Source organism: Haematobia irritans, chromosome 2, assembly GCF_050003625.1.
Source record: "Haematobia irritans isolate KBUSLIRL chromosome 2, ASM5000362v1, whole genome shotgun sequence".
NCBI lineage: Eukaryota > Metazoa > Arthropoda > Insecta > Diptera > Muscidae > Haematobia > Haematobia irritans.
The window spans coordinates 221,346,116-221,368,119 of NC_134398.1; the positions used below are offsets into that span (position 1 = coordinate 221,346,116).

Genomic DNA, 22,004 nt, shown 5'->3' on the forward strand with positions numbered 1-22,004 from the left:
ATCTTTGGTTTTGAGTTAAAATTTAATTTACCAATGTTTAATACCTATATAAAAACTAATTATTACAACTGAAATTCGTTTAAATTCAAATTAATTTTTTTAATTAGAAATAGTTTTTTATTTAATTAAAGTTTTTATTGGGATAATTTAATTTGATTAAAAAGTTCATTGTATCAATTAATTTTTTTATTTGATTACATTTTCAACTTCTTTAAATATTTCAATTGGAAATATTTTGGCGATATTTTTTTTTGAGTATTTAATCACACAGAAAAACATTTTTTCTGATTCACACAAAGAAAAAAATTCTGATTCAATCACGAAATTAATTGATCCAATTAATTTAATTAATTTAATTTAAATACATTCAATCACAGAAATCAATTAAAAAAAAAGACCTTCATAATTGACCTTCAATTTTTTATTGATTTTTTAATTGAATTAATTATTTGATCCAATTAAAAAATTGATTGATACTATTAATTTTTGTGATTGATTTTTGTTTTAATTAAAAAATTACTTGAATCGATTAAATTTTTCATTGAATATTTTTTAAAACTCAATTAAAATTTTAATTGGAAAAATTTTTGTGAAATTTTTTTCTGTGTTCCATCAAAAAAATTTAATTGATCTAATTAATTGAAAAGAGCTTTTTATTTATTTTAAAGTATTTATTGGGATAATTTAATTTGATTAAAAAGCTCATTGTATCAATTAATTGGAAAAATTTTCGTGAAATTTTTTTCTATGTTCCATCACAAAAATTTAATTGATCTGTTTAATTGAAAAGAGCTTTTTATTTATTTTAAAGTATTTATGGGGATATTTTAATTTAATTCGATTAAAAAGTTCATTGTATCAATTAATTTTTTAATTGATTACATTTGAAAGTTCTTTAAACGTTTTAATAGGAAATATTTTGGTGATATAATTTTTTGAGTATTTAATTACACAGAAAAACATTTTTTTCTGATTCACACAAAGAAAATTCTGATTCAATCACGAAATTAATTGATCCAATTAATTTTTTAATTGAAATACCTTCAATCACCGAAATCAATTAAAAAATTAATTGAAGGTCAATTAAAAATTAATTGATCCAATTAAAAAATTAATTGATACTATTAAGTTTTGTAATTAATTTTTGTTTTAATTAAAAAATTTGAATTGAATTTGAACTAATTACATTTTGAATTGAATTTTTTTTAAAATTTAATTAAAATTTTAATTGGAAAAATTTTTGGTGAAATTTTTTTTCTGTGTTCCATTAAAAAAAAATCAATTGATCCAATTAATTGAAAAGAGCTTTTTATTTATTTTAAAGTATTTATTGGGATAATTTAATTTAATTTGATTAAAAAGTTCATTGTATCAATTAATTAGAAAAATTTTCGTGAAATTTTTTTCTGTGTTCCATCAAAAAAATTAATGATCCAATTAATTGAAAATATATTTTTATTTAATTAAAGTATTTATTGGGATAATTTAATTTAATTTGATTAAAAAGTTCATTGTAATTGGAAAAATGTTCGTGAATTTTTTTTCTGTGTTCCATCAAAAAAATTAATGATCCAATCAATTGAAAATATATTTTTATTTAATAAAAGTATTTATTGGGATAATTTAATTTAATTTGATTAAAAAGTTCATTGTATCAATTAATTGGAAAAATGTTCGTGAATTTTTTTATGTGTTCCATCAAAAAAATTAATTGATCCATTTAATTGAAAAAAAGCTTTTTATTTAATTTAAAGTATTTATTGGGATAATTTAATTTAATTTGATTAAAAAGTTCATGGTATCAATTAATTGGAAAAATTTTTGGTGACATTTTTTCTGTGTTCCATCAAAAAAAATTAATTGATCCCATTAATTGAAAAGAGCTTTTTATTTATTTTAAAGTATTTATTGGGATAATTTAATTTCATTAAAAAGTTCATTATATCAATTAATTGGAAAAATTTTCGTGAATTTTTTTTCTGTGCTCCATCAAAAAAATTAATTGATCCAATTAATTGAAAATATATTTTTATTTAATTAAAGTATTTATTGGGATAATTTAATTTAATTTGATTAAAAAGTTCATTGTATCAATTAATTGGAAAAATGTTCGTGAAATTTTTTTCTGTGTTCCATCAAAAAAATTAATTGATCCATTTAATAGAAAAAGAGCTTTTTATTTATTTTAAAGTATTTATTGGGATAATTTAATTTAATTTGATTAAAAAGATCATTGTATCAATTAACTTTTTTATTGATTTCAATTTCATTATATTTTTAATATTTTGTTGATATTTTTATGTATTTAATTACACAGAAAAACATTTTTTTCTGTTTCCAGCAAAAAAATGAATATATCCAATTAATTTTTTAATTGAATTTTTTTCCATTATGAATGAATTAGAGTATCAATCATAAATTTAATTAGATATAAAAAAAATATACTCGATTAAAAATTTTATTGGTTACTTCCGGTAATTCAATTAATTTTTTTATTGGTTCTATTAAAAATGTAATTGATTTTGATTGAAAAACTCAGTTAATTTTTTAATTGAGTCAATCAATTATTTATTGTATTATTTTAAAAATATTATTCCTTTAGATGAAATATTTTTTTGTAATTATACAAGAGTTTATACGTTGTTATGACTTTTCCGATTGTTTTTTTTTCTTTAGATTTGTGTCAATTATTTTTAAATAAAATTTATGATTATTTTTTTGTTTGGAAATTTTTTTTATTTAAATGTTAATTAATATTGTAATTAAAAATATAAAAAGGTTCAATGATTTTCTTAATTGGCTTTATTTTCTAATTTGATTAAAAAGTTAAGAGATTGTCTTATGATCTGTTTGTGCAATCACAATCATTGAATCAATTGTTGAAATCAATTAAATTTTTTGTTGTAAAATTAATATATTTTGGTATTTGCTTTATTTATTTAAAAAAAATTATATCACATATTATATTACATGTTTTGTTATTCAATGAATATGTTTGACAAATTAAAAATGAAAAAAAAAATTGAATTCTATTGAAATTTTTATTAATATATCTTACACCAATAATTAATAATTATTTATATTTTGAAATCAGCTAATTTCATGTTTGTAATCAATGTATATTTTTTCTATGGCCATATTTTTATATGTCTTACCCCCATTTTCATGAAGTTCCGTTAGTGCTCCGTTAGCTAACGAATTTTTAAACCGCACTAGACACATATCTTTTATCGTGTCTATATATTCCATACGCCAGTTAGGAGCTTAACTTCTGAAAAATTTTCAGTTAAAGTTCACCGGAGAGAAGATATTTGAAATTTACTTTCTGTTAAAGCCTAACGGAGCCACATGAAAATGGCCGTTAAACGACATTGTGAAAAAACCTATCGAGCTCAAATTATTGTTAGCGCATTTTGTGTATAGAAATTTTATGTATTTTTATTGACAAAAAGAAAAACAAACAACGAGCTTTTTCATAGATTTTAGTACTTAGTTTTGCTACTTACCTTATACAAACACACCCGCACTTATACCTATTATTATAAATATAAAACAAAAAAACAAGCGAACAAATAAACAAATTTTTATTTATTTGATATTTTTCCCCTTAGATTGTATAAGCACAATCCTCATTTAGGGTTTCCAAGAAAATAAAAAAAAACGATGCAAATGTAACAAATTTTTTGGAGAAACACATTTTTCCCCTCCATTTATTATGCGAAAAACAAAAACAAAAATTGTATAGAATTAAGGATATTTTCATTATTAGAATTTTAGTAAATTTTAATTTATACCAAAAACCTAATGATAATCATGGGAAATCTTTTCTTTATTAAGATTTATTAGTAATTAATTGATCGTATATCTTAAATTAATCATAGTTTATAGACTAAATGTATTTTACTGTGTATAAATAGTCAAAATAATACGAACGAAAGCAATTCTTGCATTATTAAAATAAAAAATAAATGAGAAATCCCAAAAATGAATTGACAATAAAATAAAAATTTTGTTTATTCCAAAAATAAAAAAAATGTTCTAAACTTACAACTTTGTTTCTAATACCATATCTAACACGGAGTTACTAATAAAAAAAAAACAACAAAAACGTATGTAGAAATTGTTATTTAACACATTTCAACTTAAGCTTATGAAATTTTCTCAAAATGTTAGTTTTTTTAATACCCTAGATATTTTAAAGTTTGTTTAATAATTGGAAATAGTAGTTGGTCCAATTAAAAAAAAAAAAAACAGGCGAGGATTTATAAATCCTGTGCATTCTTTGCCATGCTTTGAAAAATAAACACCAATTTTGAGAAGTCAATAAATTAAAAAGAGTTATTAAGAGAATACGTAGCATAAATTTATTAAATTTATGAAAATTGTCTACCCAAATTTTACATCAATATTTTCCCATTAAAATTGTAAATGAAAGTATTCCCGAAATATCGAATTTCAATTATGCTTTTCCATTATGGGGGTTGCCTTTTATATTTCGGGATTATTTAGATAACAAAACTAAATATTAAGCATCGCAAATCATTTTATTATTTTTCAAAATATTCCCCATTAAGATCTATACACGTTTGCAGGCTTTGGGACCAAAGCATGCAAACGTGCATGTCAATTACTCTCTTTTCTATTGTCGAACTTTCGGGTTCATATGCATAAAACCACAATTGATCAACTGTCACAATGTCATAGACGTGTTTCGAAGCACCGCGATCGTAGTTTTAAAGTGATGGAGAAATTGTGTGGCATGCGATATTGCCTAAGTCTCAATCTCGTGCCTAGGTCTCAATCTCGTGATAGGTCACATGACTATCAAATCATCAAGGAAACAACAACTGATTTTGGTCGACCATTACGAAATTCATCTTCGTGTGGACCTCGGTTGAATTCACCATACCATCGATAAACACTGGTCCATTATGTAGCTTCATCGCCACAAATTGAATAAAGTCCACCGATGCACAGTTGTTGAGTTATTTCACATTGAAAGGTGTAGAAAATAATCGCAAGAAAATGTTTACGATTTAATTCCATTTTTTTTGGCCGAGATAAATCTGTTAACCCTTTCACTACTGATGTCCATATAGAAGGACATTCGAAAAAGACACCAAATTCTATTTTCCCACATAGTTTCGATTTATTTCTCGATGTTATTTTAAAGTAGAGGCTTTCATCTAAATAATCTATATATATATTGTCCATATTGGTGAGGTCTAAAATACATTTTTATCAACTTCTTTAACTATAAACGAAAAATACGAAAATTTGAGACAATTTTTTTACTGTATGTTTCTAGTAAATGGACATTTATTCAAAAACTATAGCTGATATTTTTACGGGTTCTTTTTTGTATTTTTTCTCAGATATTATAGGCCAAATAGCGTTTATTTTCGTAAGGTCATTTGGTCACAATTCAAGAATCAAGGTTTCAGAACAAGCTCATATAGCTCTTGAAGTAATTGAGGTAGGTTTTCAAAATGACAATTTTTGTTCTACAGGCTGTTAGTACAAGTAAAAAAAGAAGAAAAATAAACGTTTTTATCATTAGGTTTAAAGGGTGATATGGTCAAAATTTGGTCAAGGGAAAACGCGTGTAAATCGGTGAAATCGTTTATTTAAAAAATCTAATTAAATTTCTTTTTCAAGTTCAATTAGTATAAAATTCAGGAAAAATATTCAGTTAGGCTTTCGCTTTTCCAAATCCGAATTGCCGGGCCTCACGCTTGACACCTGCCATCAGATTTTGTACACCCACCTTGTCCACCTTCTTCGCCGCAGAAAGCCAGTTTGCCTTGAACTGCTGCTCGTCCTTAGCAGTTTTTTGACAATAGCCCAGTATTTCTCAATTGGCGTGTTGGGAGGGTTCTTGTCCTTTGGAACCACCTGCACGTTGTTGGCGGCGTACCACTCCATAGCCTTTTTACCGTAATGGCAAGATGCCAAATCCGGCCAAAACAGTACGGAACAACCGTGTTTCTTCAGGAAAGGCAGCAGACGTTTATTCAAACACTCTTTCACGTAAATTTCTTGGTTGACAGTCCCGGAAGCTATGAAAAAGATGCTTTTCAAGCCACAGGTACAGATGGCTTGCCAAACCAGATATTTCTTAGCGAAATTTGACAGTTTTTTGTGCTTGAAAATATATGCTATCTTTCCCCTTCCTTTTGCCGTATAAAACTCCTGTCCCGGAAGCTGCTCGTAGTCGGCTTTGACGTAGGTTTCGTCGTCCATTACCACGCAGTCAAACTTCGTCAGCATCGTTGTGTACAGCCTCCGGGATCGCTCTTTAGCCGTCGTATTTTGTTTATCATAGCGATTTGGAGTCACTACCTTCTTGTAAGTCGATAGTCCGACTCGTTTTTTGGCTCGATGCACGGTTGTAGACGATACACCCAGCTTATTTGCGGCATCTCGGAGAGAGAGGTTAGGGTTTCGCTTGTAACTACCGGCAACTCTCTTTGTCGTCTCAGCGGCTTCCGGTTTTCGATTTCACCCCGATCCAGACTTCCTGGCTGTCGACAAACGTTCCCCAAACACTTTAATTACATTTGTAACGGTTGATTTGACAACTTTTAGCGATGTTGCCAGCTTTGCGTGCGAGTAGCTCGGATTTTCGCGATGCGCGAGCAAAATTTTGATACGCTGCTCTTCTTGCTCGGACGGCATTTTGACAACTGAAGAGTGAATTCCAAGATCAAAATAGGAGCAACATTCTACACACACACCTTCAAAATGAGGGGTGTTCAGGTTTTTTAAATGCAAAATTGAAAGAAATACGTCAAGTTTATATTGACCAAATTTTGACCGTATCACCCTTTATATCTAAATCTGAACCGATTTCTACCAAATTTGGCACGCATAGCTACAATGCTAATTCTACTCCCTGTGCAAAATTTCAATTAAATCGGAGTTAAAAATTGGCATCTGTGGTCACATGAGTGTAAATCGGGCGAAAGCTATATATGGGAGCTATATCTAAATCTGAACCGATTTTAATAAAATTTGGCACACTTGACTATACTACTAATTGTACTCCTAGTGCAAAATTTCAACCAAATTGGGGTAAAACTCTGGCTTCTGGGACCGTATTAGTCCATATCGGGCGAAAGATATATATGGGAGCTATATCTAAATCTGACCCGATTTCAATCAAATTTGGTACACTTGACTATAGTACTAATTTTTCTTATTGTACAAAATTTTAAGCAAATTAGGTTAAAACGCTGGCTTCTGGGGCCATATAAGTCCATATCGGGCGAAAAATATATATGGGAGCTATATCTAAATCTGAACCGATTTCCTCCAAAATCAATAGGGTTCTATTCTGAGCCAAAACACATACTTGTGCCAAATTTGAAGTCGATTGGACTAAAACTGCGACCTAGACTTTGATTACAGAAATGTGTTCACAGACAGACGGACATGGCTATATCGACTCAGGAGCCCACCCTAAGCATTTTTGCCAAAGACACCATGTGTCTATCTCGTCTCCTTCTGGGTGTTACAAACATATGCTTTAACTTATAATACCCTGTTCCACAGTGTGGCGCAGGGTATAAAAAGTCTGGCAGAAGCCAATGCAAAAATCATAAAATTATGTACCGAGTTCCCATTTACGAACAATCCTCTATTTTTCAATTTTCAAAATATCGAACAAAAGGGAATCCTCTCCCCACCTTCGCTTGGCGTGACCAGATATCGGAAAATCACCTACCATACATTAATTTCACAATCTATCCAACGATCCCTATAAATTTCAAGTAAATCGAACCAGATATGGAAAAATCCTGTACCCTGTATTAATTTAATCACCTCCTCCCACTGGTTAATTTTGCTCTATTTTGTTAAAGGGACGTCACATTTTCGAGAGCCCCCCTACGATCTCTGAAGGTTTCAAGTAAAACCGTTCAGCCGTTTCCGAGCTTATAATATATAGAATATAGAAAGCAACCATCGTACTTTCTTCTAATTGTTCTTCAAATACTTCATTTTTTTTTTTTTTTAAATATGAATTTCGTTCCACATCATTTTGAGAAAATTTCCATAGCATTCCTTTAAAAGTCAATTTCTTTGTAAAATAATTAAAGTCTTATTTATTTTGATTCCTTCCAGTGCTGCGAAATCAACTAAGTGTTCACAGTAAACTTGATGATGTGATTGAGGAAGTGACAACCGCAAATAAATTTTCTTCATTTTGGTTGCCAAGGGCAATTTTTGGAACCAAATTGTAGGAAGAGAGATAAATTACCACAAAAATTGTATTGAACATTAAAATATATGTACGAATTTATATCTATTTAATATCTAATATTATAGTTTGACAATGTAAAATATTGTTCACTTATTGTTTAAATGATGTGTTTTAGAATTTGCATGTTTAAGAATATAAAATAAAGAATTTTTTTTTGTACTAACCAAATGTTGATGAAATGTCATTTATTGAAATAGTTTGCAGTTTTAAATGTTTTTTCTTCTCACTGGTAAGTAATAAAGACTAAAACAAAATAAATTCCTCAGAAACCTTTGCAACTGCAATTTTTATATGAAAACAGCATCTTAACCTAAATATAAATCCCCAGTCCCCATTTCGAATATTTCATACAATGATGAAATCGGTATTTCATAAAAATGTACACCGATCAGGGCTGCCAATAAAATTTCAAGAAAAATCGTCACTTTTATCCGAAGAAATCGTCATACTCGTCACTTCTAGTAAAGTTAAATATCGTAAAAAAATCTCTAATGTAAATAATATTAAAACAAACTAATTTTATTCTTAAAAACAAAATTATTAACTTCATTTCATCAACAAAAGCATAATGAATTCAGTTTTGTATAAAAATAACATAAAAAACCTTTATATGATTAGATTTAAGCTTTTTTTTTAAAAATCAAAATAAAGATCTTTAATATTTATGTATATAATCGGGCAACGATTTTCCAAAATTTGATCATAAAACTCGTATTGGTTGATTCTCTAATTAAGAGGTACAATTTTCTATAGAAATAAAATTTTAACAAAATCTTCTATAAAAATGAAATTTTGCAAAAAAATTCTTAGAAATAAAAATGTACAAAATGTTTCCACAGATATAAAGTTTTCTATAGAAATTCGACTTTGACAAAATTTTTTATAGAAATAAAATTTTGACAAAATTTTTTATAGAAATAAAATTTGGACAAAATTTTCTATAAAAATAAAATTTTGACAAAATTTTCTATTGAAATACAATTTTGACAAAATTTTCTATAAAAATAAAATTTTGACAAAATTTTCTATAGAAATAAAGTTTTGACAAAATTTTCTATAAAAATAAAATTTTGACAAAATTTTCTATAAAAATAAAATTTTGGCAAAATTTTCTATAGAAATAAAATGTTGACAGTTTTCTATAAAAATAAAATTTTGGCAAATTTTTTTTCTATAGAAAATCTATAGAAATAAAATGTTGACAAAATTTTCTATAGAAATAACATTTTAACAAAATTTTCTATAGAAATCAAATTTTGATAAAATTTTCTGTAGAAATACAATTTTGACAACATTTTCTGTAGAAATAAAATTTAAAAAAAATTTTTTCTATAGAAAAAAATTTTGACAAAATTTTCTATACAAATAAAATTTTGGCAAAATTTTCTATAGAAATAGAATTTTGACAAAATTTTATATAGAAATAGAATTTTGACAAAATTTTATATAGAAATAGAATTTTGGCAAAATGTTCTATAGAAATAATTTTTTGACAAAATTTTCTATAGAAATAAAATTCGGACAAAATTTTGCTATAGAAATAAAATTCGGACAAAATTTTCTATAGAAATAGTATTTTGACAAAATTTTTTATAGAACTAATTTTTTGACAAAATTTTCTATAGAAATATATTTTTAACAAAATTTGCTATAGAAATAAAATTTTGACAAAATTTTCTATAGAAATAAAATTTTGACAAAAATTTCTATAGAAATAAAATTTTGACAAAATTTTCTATAGAAATAAAATTTTGACAAAATTTTCTATAGAAATAGAATTTTGACAAAATTTTCTATAAAAATAAAATTTTGGCAAAATTTTCTATAGAAATAATTTTTTGACCAAATTTTCTATAGAAATAAAATTTTAACAAGATTTTCTATAGAAATAAAATTCGGACAAAATTTTCTATAGAAATAAAATTCGGACAAAATTTTCTATAGAAGAAAATTTTGACGAAATTTTCTATAGAAATAAAATTCGGACGAAATTTTCTATAGAAATTGAATTTTGACAACATTTTCTATAGAACTAATTTTTTGACAAAATTTTCTATAGAAATATATTTTTAAAAAAATGTTGTATAGAAATAAAATTCGGACAAAATTTCCTATAGAAATAAAATTTTGACGAAATTTTTTATAGAAATAAAATTCGGACAAAATTTTCTATAGAAATGGAATTTTGACAAAATTTTCTATAGAAATATATTTTTAACAAAATTTTCAATAGAAATAAAATTCGGACAAAATTTTCTATGGAAATAAGATTTTGACAAAATTTTCTATAGAAATAAAATTTTGACAAAATTTTCTGTAGAAATAAAATTTTGACAAAATTTTCTATAGAAATAAAATTTTGACAAAATTTTCTATAGAAATGGAATTTTGACAACATTTTTGACAAAATTTTCTATAGAAATAAATTTTTAACAAAATTTTCTATAGAAATAGAATTTTGACAACATTTTCAATAGAAATAGAATTTTGACAAAATTTTCTATAGAAATAAAGTTTTGACAAAATGTTCTATAAAAATAAAATTTTGACAAAATTTTCTATAAAAATAAAATTTTGGCAAAATTTTCTATAGAAATAAAATGTTGACAGTTTTCTATAAAAATAAAATTTTGGCAAAATTTTCTATAGAAATAAAATATTTATAGTTTTCTATAGAAATAAAATTTTGACAAAATTTTCTGTAGAAATAAATTTTTGACTAAATTTTCTATAGAAATAAAATTTTGACAAAATTTTCTATAGAAATAAAATTTTGACAAAATTTTCTATAGAAATAAAATTTTGACAAAATTTTCTATAGAAATAAAATTTTGACAAAATTTTCAATAGAAATAGAATTTTGACAAAATTTTCTATAGAAATAAAATTTTGACAAAATTTTCAATAGAAATAGAATTTTGACAAAATTTTCAATAGAAATAGAATTTTGACAAAATTTTCTATATAAAATAAAATTTTGACAAAATTTTCTATAAATATAAAATTTTGGCAAAATTTTCTATAGAAATAAAATGTTGACAGTTTTCTATAAAAATAAAATTTTGGCAAAATTTTCTATAGAAATAAAATATTTATAGTTTTCTATAGAAATAAAATTTTGACAAAATTTTCTGTAGAAATAAAATTTTGACTAAATTTTCTATAGAAAAAAATTTTGACAAAATTTTCTATAGAAATAAATTTTTAACAAAATTTTCTATAGAAATAAAATTCGGACAAAATTTTCTATTGAAATAAAATTCGGACAAAATTTTCTATAGAAATAAAATTTTGACGAAATTTTCTATAGAAATAAAATTCAGACAAAATTTTCTATAGAAATAGAATTTTGACAAAATTTTCTATAGAAATAATTTTTTGACAAAATTTTCTATAGAAATATATTTTTAACAAAATTTTCTATAGAAATAAAATTCGGACAAAATTTTCTATAGAAATAAAATTTTGACAAAATTTTCAATAGAAATAAAATTCGGACAAAATTTTTTATAGAAATAAAATTTTGACGAAATTTTCTATAGAAATAAAATTTTGACAAAATTTCCATAAAAATAAAATTTTGACGAAATTTTCTGTAAAAATGAAATTTTGACGATTTTTTTTTGAAATAAAATGTTTACAAAATTTTCTATAAATTTAATACAAAACACTTCTTTCGAATAACACAATATTTTTTTATATACTAGCCTCAAAAATGTGATCAACAACTTCAAAATAAATTTTTTAATTAGGTAGATTTTTGGTACGAGTGGCTACCGTGATACAAATACTGTAGATGTCAAATGAGGTATAGCTCCTATTTACATGCATGAAATTTCCAGCAAAAATTCTTTTTTAAACGAACTGCTTCTATTAACAATTTTTGAACGGAGCTAATATTTTTGGGGGAAAAAATCGAAAAATTGGCATTTGCTATTTTTTTTTAGAAAAAAATAGTGAAAATGTCGATAAATCGGCACAATGGGCAGCCCTCACACCGATCAAATATGAATTTGGTACTCACCTTAACATTTTCGCCAAGGAGAACATTCTCTCATTCATTGGTAAATGTTTTCACCTGTGAAAACTTGAGCTAATGTAAATTAATTGCAATTAAAAGTGAAGCATAGTTTTAGGATGTATAAATTAACTCTACATGCTATTTTAAAATAAGTACAGCATACTTTTCGGCTCAAATTTGTTCGTAGTGATGACAAATACATTTCGGTGAACTGGACATAAATACAGTTGAAGCTCGGTTTAACGAACGATATATTGTCAGGCCCTTTCGTTATTTAGAAATATTCGTTAAATCGAACGGGAATATTAAATGTTAACTTTTATTGAATAACGTAGTTTTTTTACCAGATGAGTAAAAATTCAGAAGCATGTGGCAAAATTAAACTACACAGGCATTTAAAAAAAAATATTACTTTAAATAATCCTTAAAAACTGATGAGCTTGATATACATATCTAAGTTATGTTAGGTTGAAAGGAGGATCCAAGAGTTGCTGTCTCAGGAGAGCCTGTATACACCCATGAAAATACCTTCCTAGACGAATTCCCTGATTTGTTTCCAGTCCCCAGTTTCAAGATGGGCCAGGCATAACTATTACACTATTACTCTGCTGCTCCTGTCGGCATAGATGTACTCTCAACTCTAGATTACAGTTTCGGCCGAACACCAAGAAAGTTTTTCAGCGGTAATTTATCTCACTATGTAATTATGCTGATACTCCTGTGCATTTCATAGTTTCTCTTCAGCTATAAGAAGGAGGTTCTTTGTCATTGAGATAAATATACAATCGGGTAGCACTCATTAATAAGAGAAAAATTCACCACCTGCCCAACTGGCGATCCTACGAAAATTTGGTGCATATTACCACCTATCACAGGACTAGTACCAGTGCTCCAGTTTGTCGCAGGTTTTACATTTGCATATAATTTATTGATTTATATTCTCTATTGATTTTAAAATCTTATTGGATCTAGACATTTACCAATGGGTCAGCATATTCCAAATTTTTTCCTTCCTTGTGCAATTGGGATGCGCAAAATAAGGGTTTGTCCTAGACTGGTTAATGAGGACCTGTCTAGTCCTACTAAGTTTTCCTAGGTCATGTCCTTTGAAATGAGTTCAAGCCGTGTCCTACAGTGTAGATGTACACTGTCAATGACAAACCCGTGTTAAAATGATCGGTCCCGTCCATCCGTTTCGACCAGGTCTGGGACTGGTCCATTCACATTAGGGAGTAGGGGAGTCCTGTACCGGTTCTCGGGTATATCCATTTTCCGTAGCGAAGCTGTCTCTCTATCTTACCTAAATTTACCCAGTTCTCCAGCCATTGAATTTGTGTTTCCAAACATTTGATGGAATCTAAATATTTTGGGAATGCCATACTTTGTGGACATTTCCGAAGGACTTAAGCCACTCTCACAATCGTGAAATATTGCTGGTTTTTAGTTGTCAATTTTCTTAAGATTAAAAGCGTTTTCGTTAAATCGAACGTAAATTTTGTTCAACCGTTCGTTATTTAGAATACTCAATGTTAGGAATTTGGACGTTCGTTAAATTGGATTTTCGCTAAATGGGATATTCGTTAAACAGAGCTTCGACTGTAATAACATGATAGCAAATATGTACACTGAAAAAAAGTTCGTAATTAAACTAACGCTAAATTTAACTTATTTTTTATTGCAAACAAAATATTTGTTTGTAGATAAATTTAATTTTTTTCGAAATTTTCCAAAGCCCAATGTTTTTTTTTTTGAAGTATGTCACACATATTTTATGAACTAAACATGGGTATAATGTTCAATGACCATACACATAAATTCAATATGAATGAACACAAAAGTAAATTTTCGTATGATTCCCAAAATTAGTAGGAATGAACTATGGTTCAAATGGTCATGATTTGGCGCCAATCATTATGTTCTATACTTTTAGTTAATTTTTTCTTCTATGGCAGGATGTAATTTCGTGAATTGTAATTAAAAAAACACCGGCACATTAAATTTTACTAGTATAGTATAGTTGGTTATATAGTATAGTTGGCTTTCATTTAATAGCAGTTCAAGTACAAATATTCAAATATGACGCTATGAATATGTACCCCATGAAAATGTACCCCAAAACCTAAACTAAACGTCATAGAGCGAAAAGGAGGTTAATTTACCGCTAGAAAATCAAAAATTCCATCCTAAAAAATTTAGATTTTTATACGAAAAACTTATTTTATCTTCTAAACTAAGCGACCTAGGTTAGGTATAGTGGTAGCCCGATATTTCAGGCTCACTTAGACTATTCAGTCCATTGTGATACCACAGTGGTGAACTTCTCTCTTATCACTGAGTGCTGCCCGATTCTATGCTCAATGACATAGGGCCTCCTTTTTATAGCCGAGTCGGAACGGCGTTCCACATTGCAGTGAAACCACTTAGAGAAGTTTTGAAACCCTCTGAAATGTCACCAGTATTACTGAGGTGGGATAATCCGCTGAAAAACTTTTTGGTTTTTGGCCGAAACTGGGTTTGAACCCACGATCCTGGGTAAGCAAGGCGGGCATGCTAACTATTGCACCACGGTAGCTAAGCGACCTAGAGCGAAAAGGAGGTTAGTTCGTGATCACGAAAAATTTTTATGCACATATCTCCTAAACTAAGCGTCTTAGAGGTTACCAATGAGAAAATGATTTTTTTTATATTGTTTGGGGAGTAAGCTCATTTAATTTTTGGGGCTCGTTTGAATTATCCCTTTTGGGATTCGTTTTCAAGCGGGGCATATTTTCGCATTCTGGGTTTTTACAATGGTGGCAACTATAGACACTTTGTTGTTCTGATTAGTATTGTATCGCACCAAAATTTGGTTTTTGCGTGGGGTTTGGACAGAGTCCAAAGTGAGCTAACTTAATTCCAAAGAGATTCATACTCAGCAACACATATATTTAATTTTTTTCTTAAAACTTTCTTATAAATTTGTTATCAATTAGTGTTCACGGTCTTTTAAATCAAAAGAGAAAACGAGCTCTAATTTTATTTTAAGTTCGATTTTGATGCTTTAATTACGTTCATTTTCATGGGGCTCACATTCATTATGAATTATCGTCTCACATTTGTGGGCCTGTTTCATTTAGGTTTTAGGATTCATTTTAATGGTACCCATGGTCATAACGCCAGGAAATATCACCAACTTCCGAATTTGATTTTAATTTTTAAATTCAAAATTTTTAAATTGAATGGCTTTAATACCTCATCCACATTACAAACCCCCACTTTAAGTAGATTTCAACTGTCATTTGCCTTATAAAAAATGGATTTTAAATCTACTTTTGGTAGATTTCGAGCCTAATGTGAATGGGCTATAAAACTTGAAATCGAAATTTACCAGGTATACCGGTATGGTATACCGGTATGGTATACCGGTATGCCTCGAAAAGCATTCGATGTGACTTTGCAGCACTTTTCTTCAAATGCAACAAAAAATTAATGCTTTCCGCAAATCATCACTTCCTGGTACAAAATTCGATATTTTTCAAACTCCGACACAACAAGCTCAACCATGAGTAGTTAGCGCAATTCGAGGGAGCTGGTACGACGATAAAATCAAGCAAAGCAGTGCAACATCACTCCCTGTGCAACATCACACTCTTCTGAAACACCTTAGGTTAGGTTAGGTTAGGTTAGGTTAGGTTAGGTGGCAGCCCGATGTATCAGGCTCACTTAGACTATTCAGTCCATTGTGATACCACATTGGTGAACTTCTCTCTTATCACGGAGTGCTGCCCGATTCCATGTTAAGCTCAATGACAAGGGACCTCCTTTTTATGGCCGAGTCCGAACGGCGTTCCACATTGCAGTGAAACCACATAGAGAAGCTTTGAAACCCTCAGAAATGTCACCAGCATTACTGAGGTGGGATAATCCACCGCTGAAAAACTTTTTGTTGTTCGGTCGAAGCAGGAATCGAATCCACGACCTTGTGAGCCACCGTGGCGCAATGGTTAGCATGCCCGCACGAAACACCTTGGTGAAATTGGTTGGATGATCCATTCACCATATTTTCCGGATTTGGTCCCATGCGACTTCTTATTGTCTACAAACTAAAAAGCCATTTATGTATCTCCGTTAGACTTTAACTCCCAGTTAACAGAAAGTAAAATCGAAATATCTTCTCTCCGGTTAACTTTAACTGAAATTTTTTTAGCAGTTAAGTTCCTAACTGGCATATGGAATATATAGACAAGATGACAGACATGTCCATAGTACGGCTTAAATGTTCGTTAGCTAACGTAGCACTAACGGAGCTTCCTGAAAATGGGGGTAAGTAAACATTTTCTTCATTAAAATTATCAATATTTTTTTTTCAAGTTCAATAAAAATAAATCAATCAAATTTTAATGAAACCAACATCTCAAAATGTTATACATACACGGATTTGCCCTTTATTACATACCAAAGAAGAGTAGATTTGCAAATCTTCACCCAGTTTGTTATCAATCTTCTCTCATGCAAATACGTTTTTTGTTTTATTTATTTTACACGCTTGTTTGTATTTAAACAAACAAAATTAATGTATAGAATTTTACTTTTATTATATCCGTCTGTTTTATTCATTGACTTTTCTTTTTCCATATAAAAATGTCCAAATCACTGCAAAAGTTGGTAGACTAACATCCAAGAGCTAAAACAAAAGACTTAAGACACAAAACTGAAATATGACCACGAAGATATGGGGAGTGAGGTAAGTTATTCAAATTAATGAAATCTTTCATTCCTTCGTATGAACAAATCTAGGGAGTTAAGGTATGTGATGAGTAGATAGTTTTGGTGGTTTCTTGGCTTTAAGGTATCAAATGTTTAATTACAAACGACCTTAATTACTGCGAAAAAGAGTCCGTGTGAAGATGAGTGGGCTGAGATTAAGAAAGCTTTACCGCAAGTAAAAGTTATGGAAAACTAACAACAACTCATCAAAATATCATTAATAGAGAGGCAGTAAACTGCAAGAATATACATTTATGGAAAACCACAAAATGCCAGTAAAAAGTAAAATTGCAAAAGCAAAAATCTTTGCCAATCTCATGGGCGAAGAAGATTATCTCGATAATGATCGTTCCCATAAAAAAAAACAACTTTTTGATTACCCTTAAAACTAAAAGCCAATGAAAAAATAACTTCATTGGTGGTCATTGGCCATGAGAACACAAACCCTTGGAATATTGCATGGCGGGAAAGCGAAGTTTTTTTGATGGCTATTTTATTTGGAGGGAATTTATTTCAAGTCATGGTTTTTTTAAGCAAAAGTCACAATTATAAAAGGCTGTCTGTAATTTGATCATTAATTACATATTTTGCTGGTATACGTTTAGCAAATAATGTAAACAAATGAAAGCAAAGGGAAAATTTGATTTAATCGGATAATTTGGAATTTCTCAAAAACAGAAAACACTTTATTTTAAAATTTAATTTTGATTTAATTTTTACGGTAACTTTGGGTTTCATCTTTTTTTATTTATTTTTATTTTAAAAAAATCTAATACGCCTGTTATAATCCAGGTGTATTAAGAATACATACACAGAAAAAAAAGTGTCTCGTAAATTTAAGAAGATTTTTACAATAATTTATTACAAGAATTTTCCAGAATTTTAGTTCATTTTTCGTATCTTCAACGAAAATTAACTACTCGAAAGGAAATTTTACAAATTCTAAGTAGCGATCGTTTAGTTCATGGCCTACAAAATACGATGGAAATTTCCTTAAAAAATTTCTTAACTGGTAGTTAAAAATTCGTTTGTCATGCTATAAAACTACTTGTGAGATGTAAAGTACTTTCTAAATAGTAAGTGCAATTTACTATAAGATTTTTTTGTATTAGAAGACATTTTTTTACGAAAAATGAACTTGAAAGTGGATAGCAATTTCTTACTGACAATTCCTATAGTTAATAATTGTTGGTAAAAAATTATCCAATCAAATATTTTTAGTTCACATGTAATTAAATTTATAGATATTTTCGTCCAAAATGGTAGATAACATTTCATGAAAATTTTGCAAATTTTAAGTTAAACATTTCATCGTTCATAAACTGTTGTGCCTTTACGAATATTAGTCTTAGAGTAAATTGTCAGCAGATGCGATGAACTATGCATAGTACAGAGATCTTTACCGGCATAGTGGAATGTGATTAATGTAAAAATGATGTTACTTGAGTTTTGTTGTGTATACATGAGCGTGGGGTTGTTTTTATTTTTGTTCATTTAGTGGTTTGTGTGTGTGTGTTTGTTATTCGCAGATGGTTTATTTGGCTGGGTGAGGTGTTGTTTTCAATAAACGCACATGTGTTTTTGTTGTTGTAGGAATGTTTTGGCTTTGCTTGGTTTTGTTTTTTGGCATGCTTCAGTTGTATAGTTGGCGTTGGCGTGGGCTGTTGCATCTTTTAAGTAGGTATGCAACAAGGGAATATAAAGGCATGGAATATTTTGGATTTTTGAGACATATATTTAATTTAAATGAAAGTTATTAATATTTTATCGGTAGTTTAGAAAAAAGTTGTTAAGAATATTTAGGAAAATATGTTGAAATTGAAAGTGTATTAAAATTTTTATTATTCTATGTAAAAAATTAATATTCAATTCCAGATGAATTTGGAAAATTTTTGTTATATCTCAGCGTATATTTTATTCATAAATTGGTAAGTATTTTTTTAATACGACTTTCTTTTAAAAAAGAATATTTTTTATGTATATTATTATTTGTTAATTAATTTTTTTGGAAACCAGTTTAATGTTTTTCTTTGTTGTAAAAATAATATTTAATTTCAGAGCAACTCCAGATGGATTCGAACAAATTCAAAAAATAGAGAATTGGTAAGTTTTCTTTTAAAAATTGGCATTATTTCAACTAGAATATTTACGTTTTTGTGACCTTTTTATCATCAAAATTACAGGTTTTTAATGCCTTATTTTAGTATTTCTTTAATCAAAATTTTTTGAAACCAATGTAATATTTTTAATGTAAAAACAAATGTTTAATTTCAGAATAACACCTTAAAAATTTGGACAAATTTTTAGTACTCCTTTGCCTGTAATTTAATAGTGAATTGGTAAGGATTCTTTAACTTTCTTTTAACCCTCGACAGTCATCCTTATTTTTTATACATTAACGTCATCCTTTGTCATTTTGACTACGGCTGATTTCAAGACGCTATAATTTTCATCGTGAGCGAAAAAGTGAACCAAACTTGAATTTATTTTCTTATTCAATTTAGTTTTAAGTAGTATGAAACAAAAATTCATAAAACGGTCGAATTAGTATAACGTAAATTTACCATTTCCCAATAAACTAAAATGCATTTTAAATCGAAAATGAAATCACGTGTCGTCATTTGGCGAATGATGACTATCTAGGGTTATCAAGAATATTTGGTTTTTTTATGCTTATTATTATTTTTTTCATTAGATTTTTTAAAACTTATTTAATTTTATTTAATGTAAAAAATAAATATTTAATTTCAGAGTAACCCAAATAGATTTGGACAACTTTTTATATTTCCCCTCAGCGTACAATTTAATAGAGAATTGGTAAGTTTTATATTAAAACTTTGGCTTTCTTTCAACTAGAATATTTATTTTATTATATGCTTCACATCGATAACAACACAGTTTTATGAGTTATTTAGAATACTTCATTATTTCTCTAAATGTTACAGGTACAAATTTTATGAGATACGTTTTCCAAAGAAATGTTGAATTCCTTACACCATTTGAAAAAATGCCCCCAAATATGGTAAGTTACAAGCTAAAATGAAGAATTAAAAATTATATTTCATTACATGGTGTTAATTTTTAACAATTTTCATTATTGTTTCCATTTTTTCCAGCAAGATATGTGCAAAAAATTACCTACGATGAATAAAACAAGGATAAGTCAAAATGTCCAAACAGCGAGTTCAAATGAACTACTCTCTGTTCCACGTGGTCATAATTTTTATTCACAAAAAACATTGTATTAAGAACTTTCATCATAAGTTTTTATAATAAAGTACTTTTGCTTAAAGAAAGTTTAATTTTAATGTATGAACATTTTCATAATAGTAAAACGGTTTGTTGTTCCTTGAATTATTTAATTTCTCTGTACTGTGGAATGATTGATTTAAAAATAGTTTAGTCGTCGACATTTTAAAGAGACTGTTAACCAATTTTTATTATCGGGTTTCCCACAAAATAAGCAAGTAAACCAAAATAATACTGACTTTTTAACTTGGTAGGGGTATATAAATCTTATGGTGTTGTAAAAATGAACTAAACTACAATGTTATAGATGAACTAAAATTTAAGAGAATTATAAACTAGACAAGTTGAAAAAAATCTTAAGGGCTAAATCATGGTCAATATTACTACAGTTTAGTTCATTTTGCAATGGAAAAGGGTTCACTGTTTTTTCAGTGTATATGCAAAAATTCTAAATAATTTTATGATTTGTACCTTAGCATAACTTAAAAAATCGCAATAATTTCAAATAACTTGTATATGCCCGGATTGGACAGCCCTTGTTTTGCAATTTGACAACTCCTAGCTCTATCGTAAAACTTGGTATTTTTGAAGTTATACGTACACAGAACGTTTTGATATACGAGAACTATTTGTGTTGTTTACAGCAACTTAAAAGATGTATCTCGCCCAAAAATTGAAATTAACTCGTAAATATTTTCTTTCGATTTTTTTTACAATTTCGACATAGATTAACTTAAGAGCAATGCATCGAGGAAATTAATTAAAATTTTTGGCGATGAAGCTTCGTCCAGGACCAGTGTTTATCAGTCATTAGTGGGACCAGCTTATATTCAATATTGCGTGGATATTTGACCGTCAAAAAAAATTTATCGCACACAATTTGCCAATCGCTCAAAAAAGGCTCGTGTCATTGGTCGAAAGAAATGCTCCTATAATAAGAAACAAATCTATAACATCGTAACATATATTTTTACAATTTGGTAAAATTTTCTATAAAAATAAAATTTTTACAAAATTTTCTGTGGAAATAAAAAGTTTGCAAAATTTTCCATAGTAATAAAGTTTTCGCAAAATTTTCCATAGAAATAAAATTTTGGCAAAATTTTCTGTAAAAATAAAATGTTGCAAAATTTTCTATAGAAATAAAGTTTTGGCAAAATTTTCCATAGAATTAAAATTTTGGGAAAATTTTCTGTAAAACTAAAATGTTGCAAAATTTTCAGTAGAAATAAAGTTTTTGCAAAATTTTCCATAGTAATAAAATTTTGGCAAAATTTTCTATAGAAATAAAATTTTGGCAAAATTTTCCATACAAATAAAATTTAGGGAAAATTTTCCATAGAATTAAAATTTTGGGAAAATTTTCTATAAAAATAAAATGTTGCAAAATTTTCCATAGAAATAAAATTTTTGCAAAATTATCCGTAGAAATAAAATTTTTCCAAAATTTTCCATAGAATTAAAATTTTTGCAAAGTTGACACACTGAAAAAATATTGGCCTAGTATGAAAGATTAAGCAGCATAAATTTTAGAATACGCAATTTACGCAATATTAATGACAAATTTCTTTAAAATAAAGAAATAAATAAATAAAACTGGTTTCTTTAAATTTTAGCACACGAATCTTGGAAATCTGCGTCCCTACATTAAAGTCGTATGTCTTTGATGTAAAACAAATTTCCCTTAAAGTAAAGAAAAACATTTTTGATTTAAAGAAACAATCT

General features: G+C 27.8%; 1 long non-coding RNA gene across 1 annotated transcript; it reads left to right on the plus strand.

The window, feature by feature from the left end:
* The first annotated feature begins 5,375 nt into the window (after positions 1–5,375).
* Positions 5,376–8,343, plus strand: LOC142227143 (uncharacterized). The gene is made up of 2 exons (XR_012719795.1): positions 5,376–5,476; positions 8,125–8,343. It is a non-coding gene; the product is annotated as an uncharacterized LOC142227143 (long non-coding RNA).
* Positions 8,344–22,004: the final 13,661 nt, after the last annotated feature.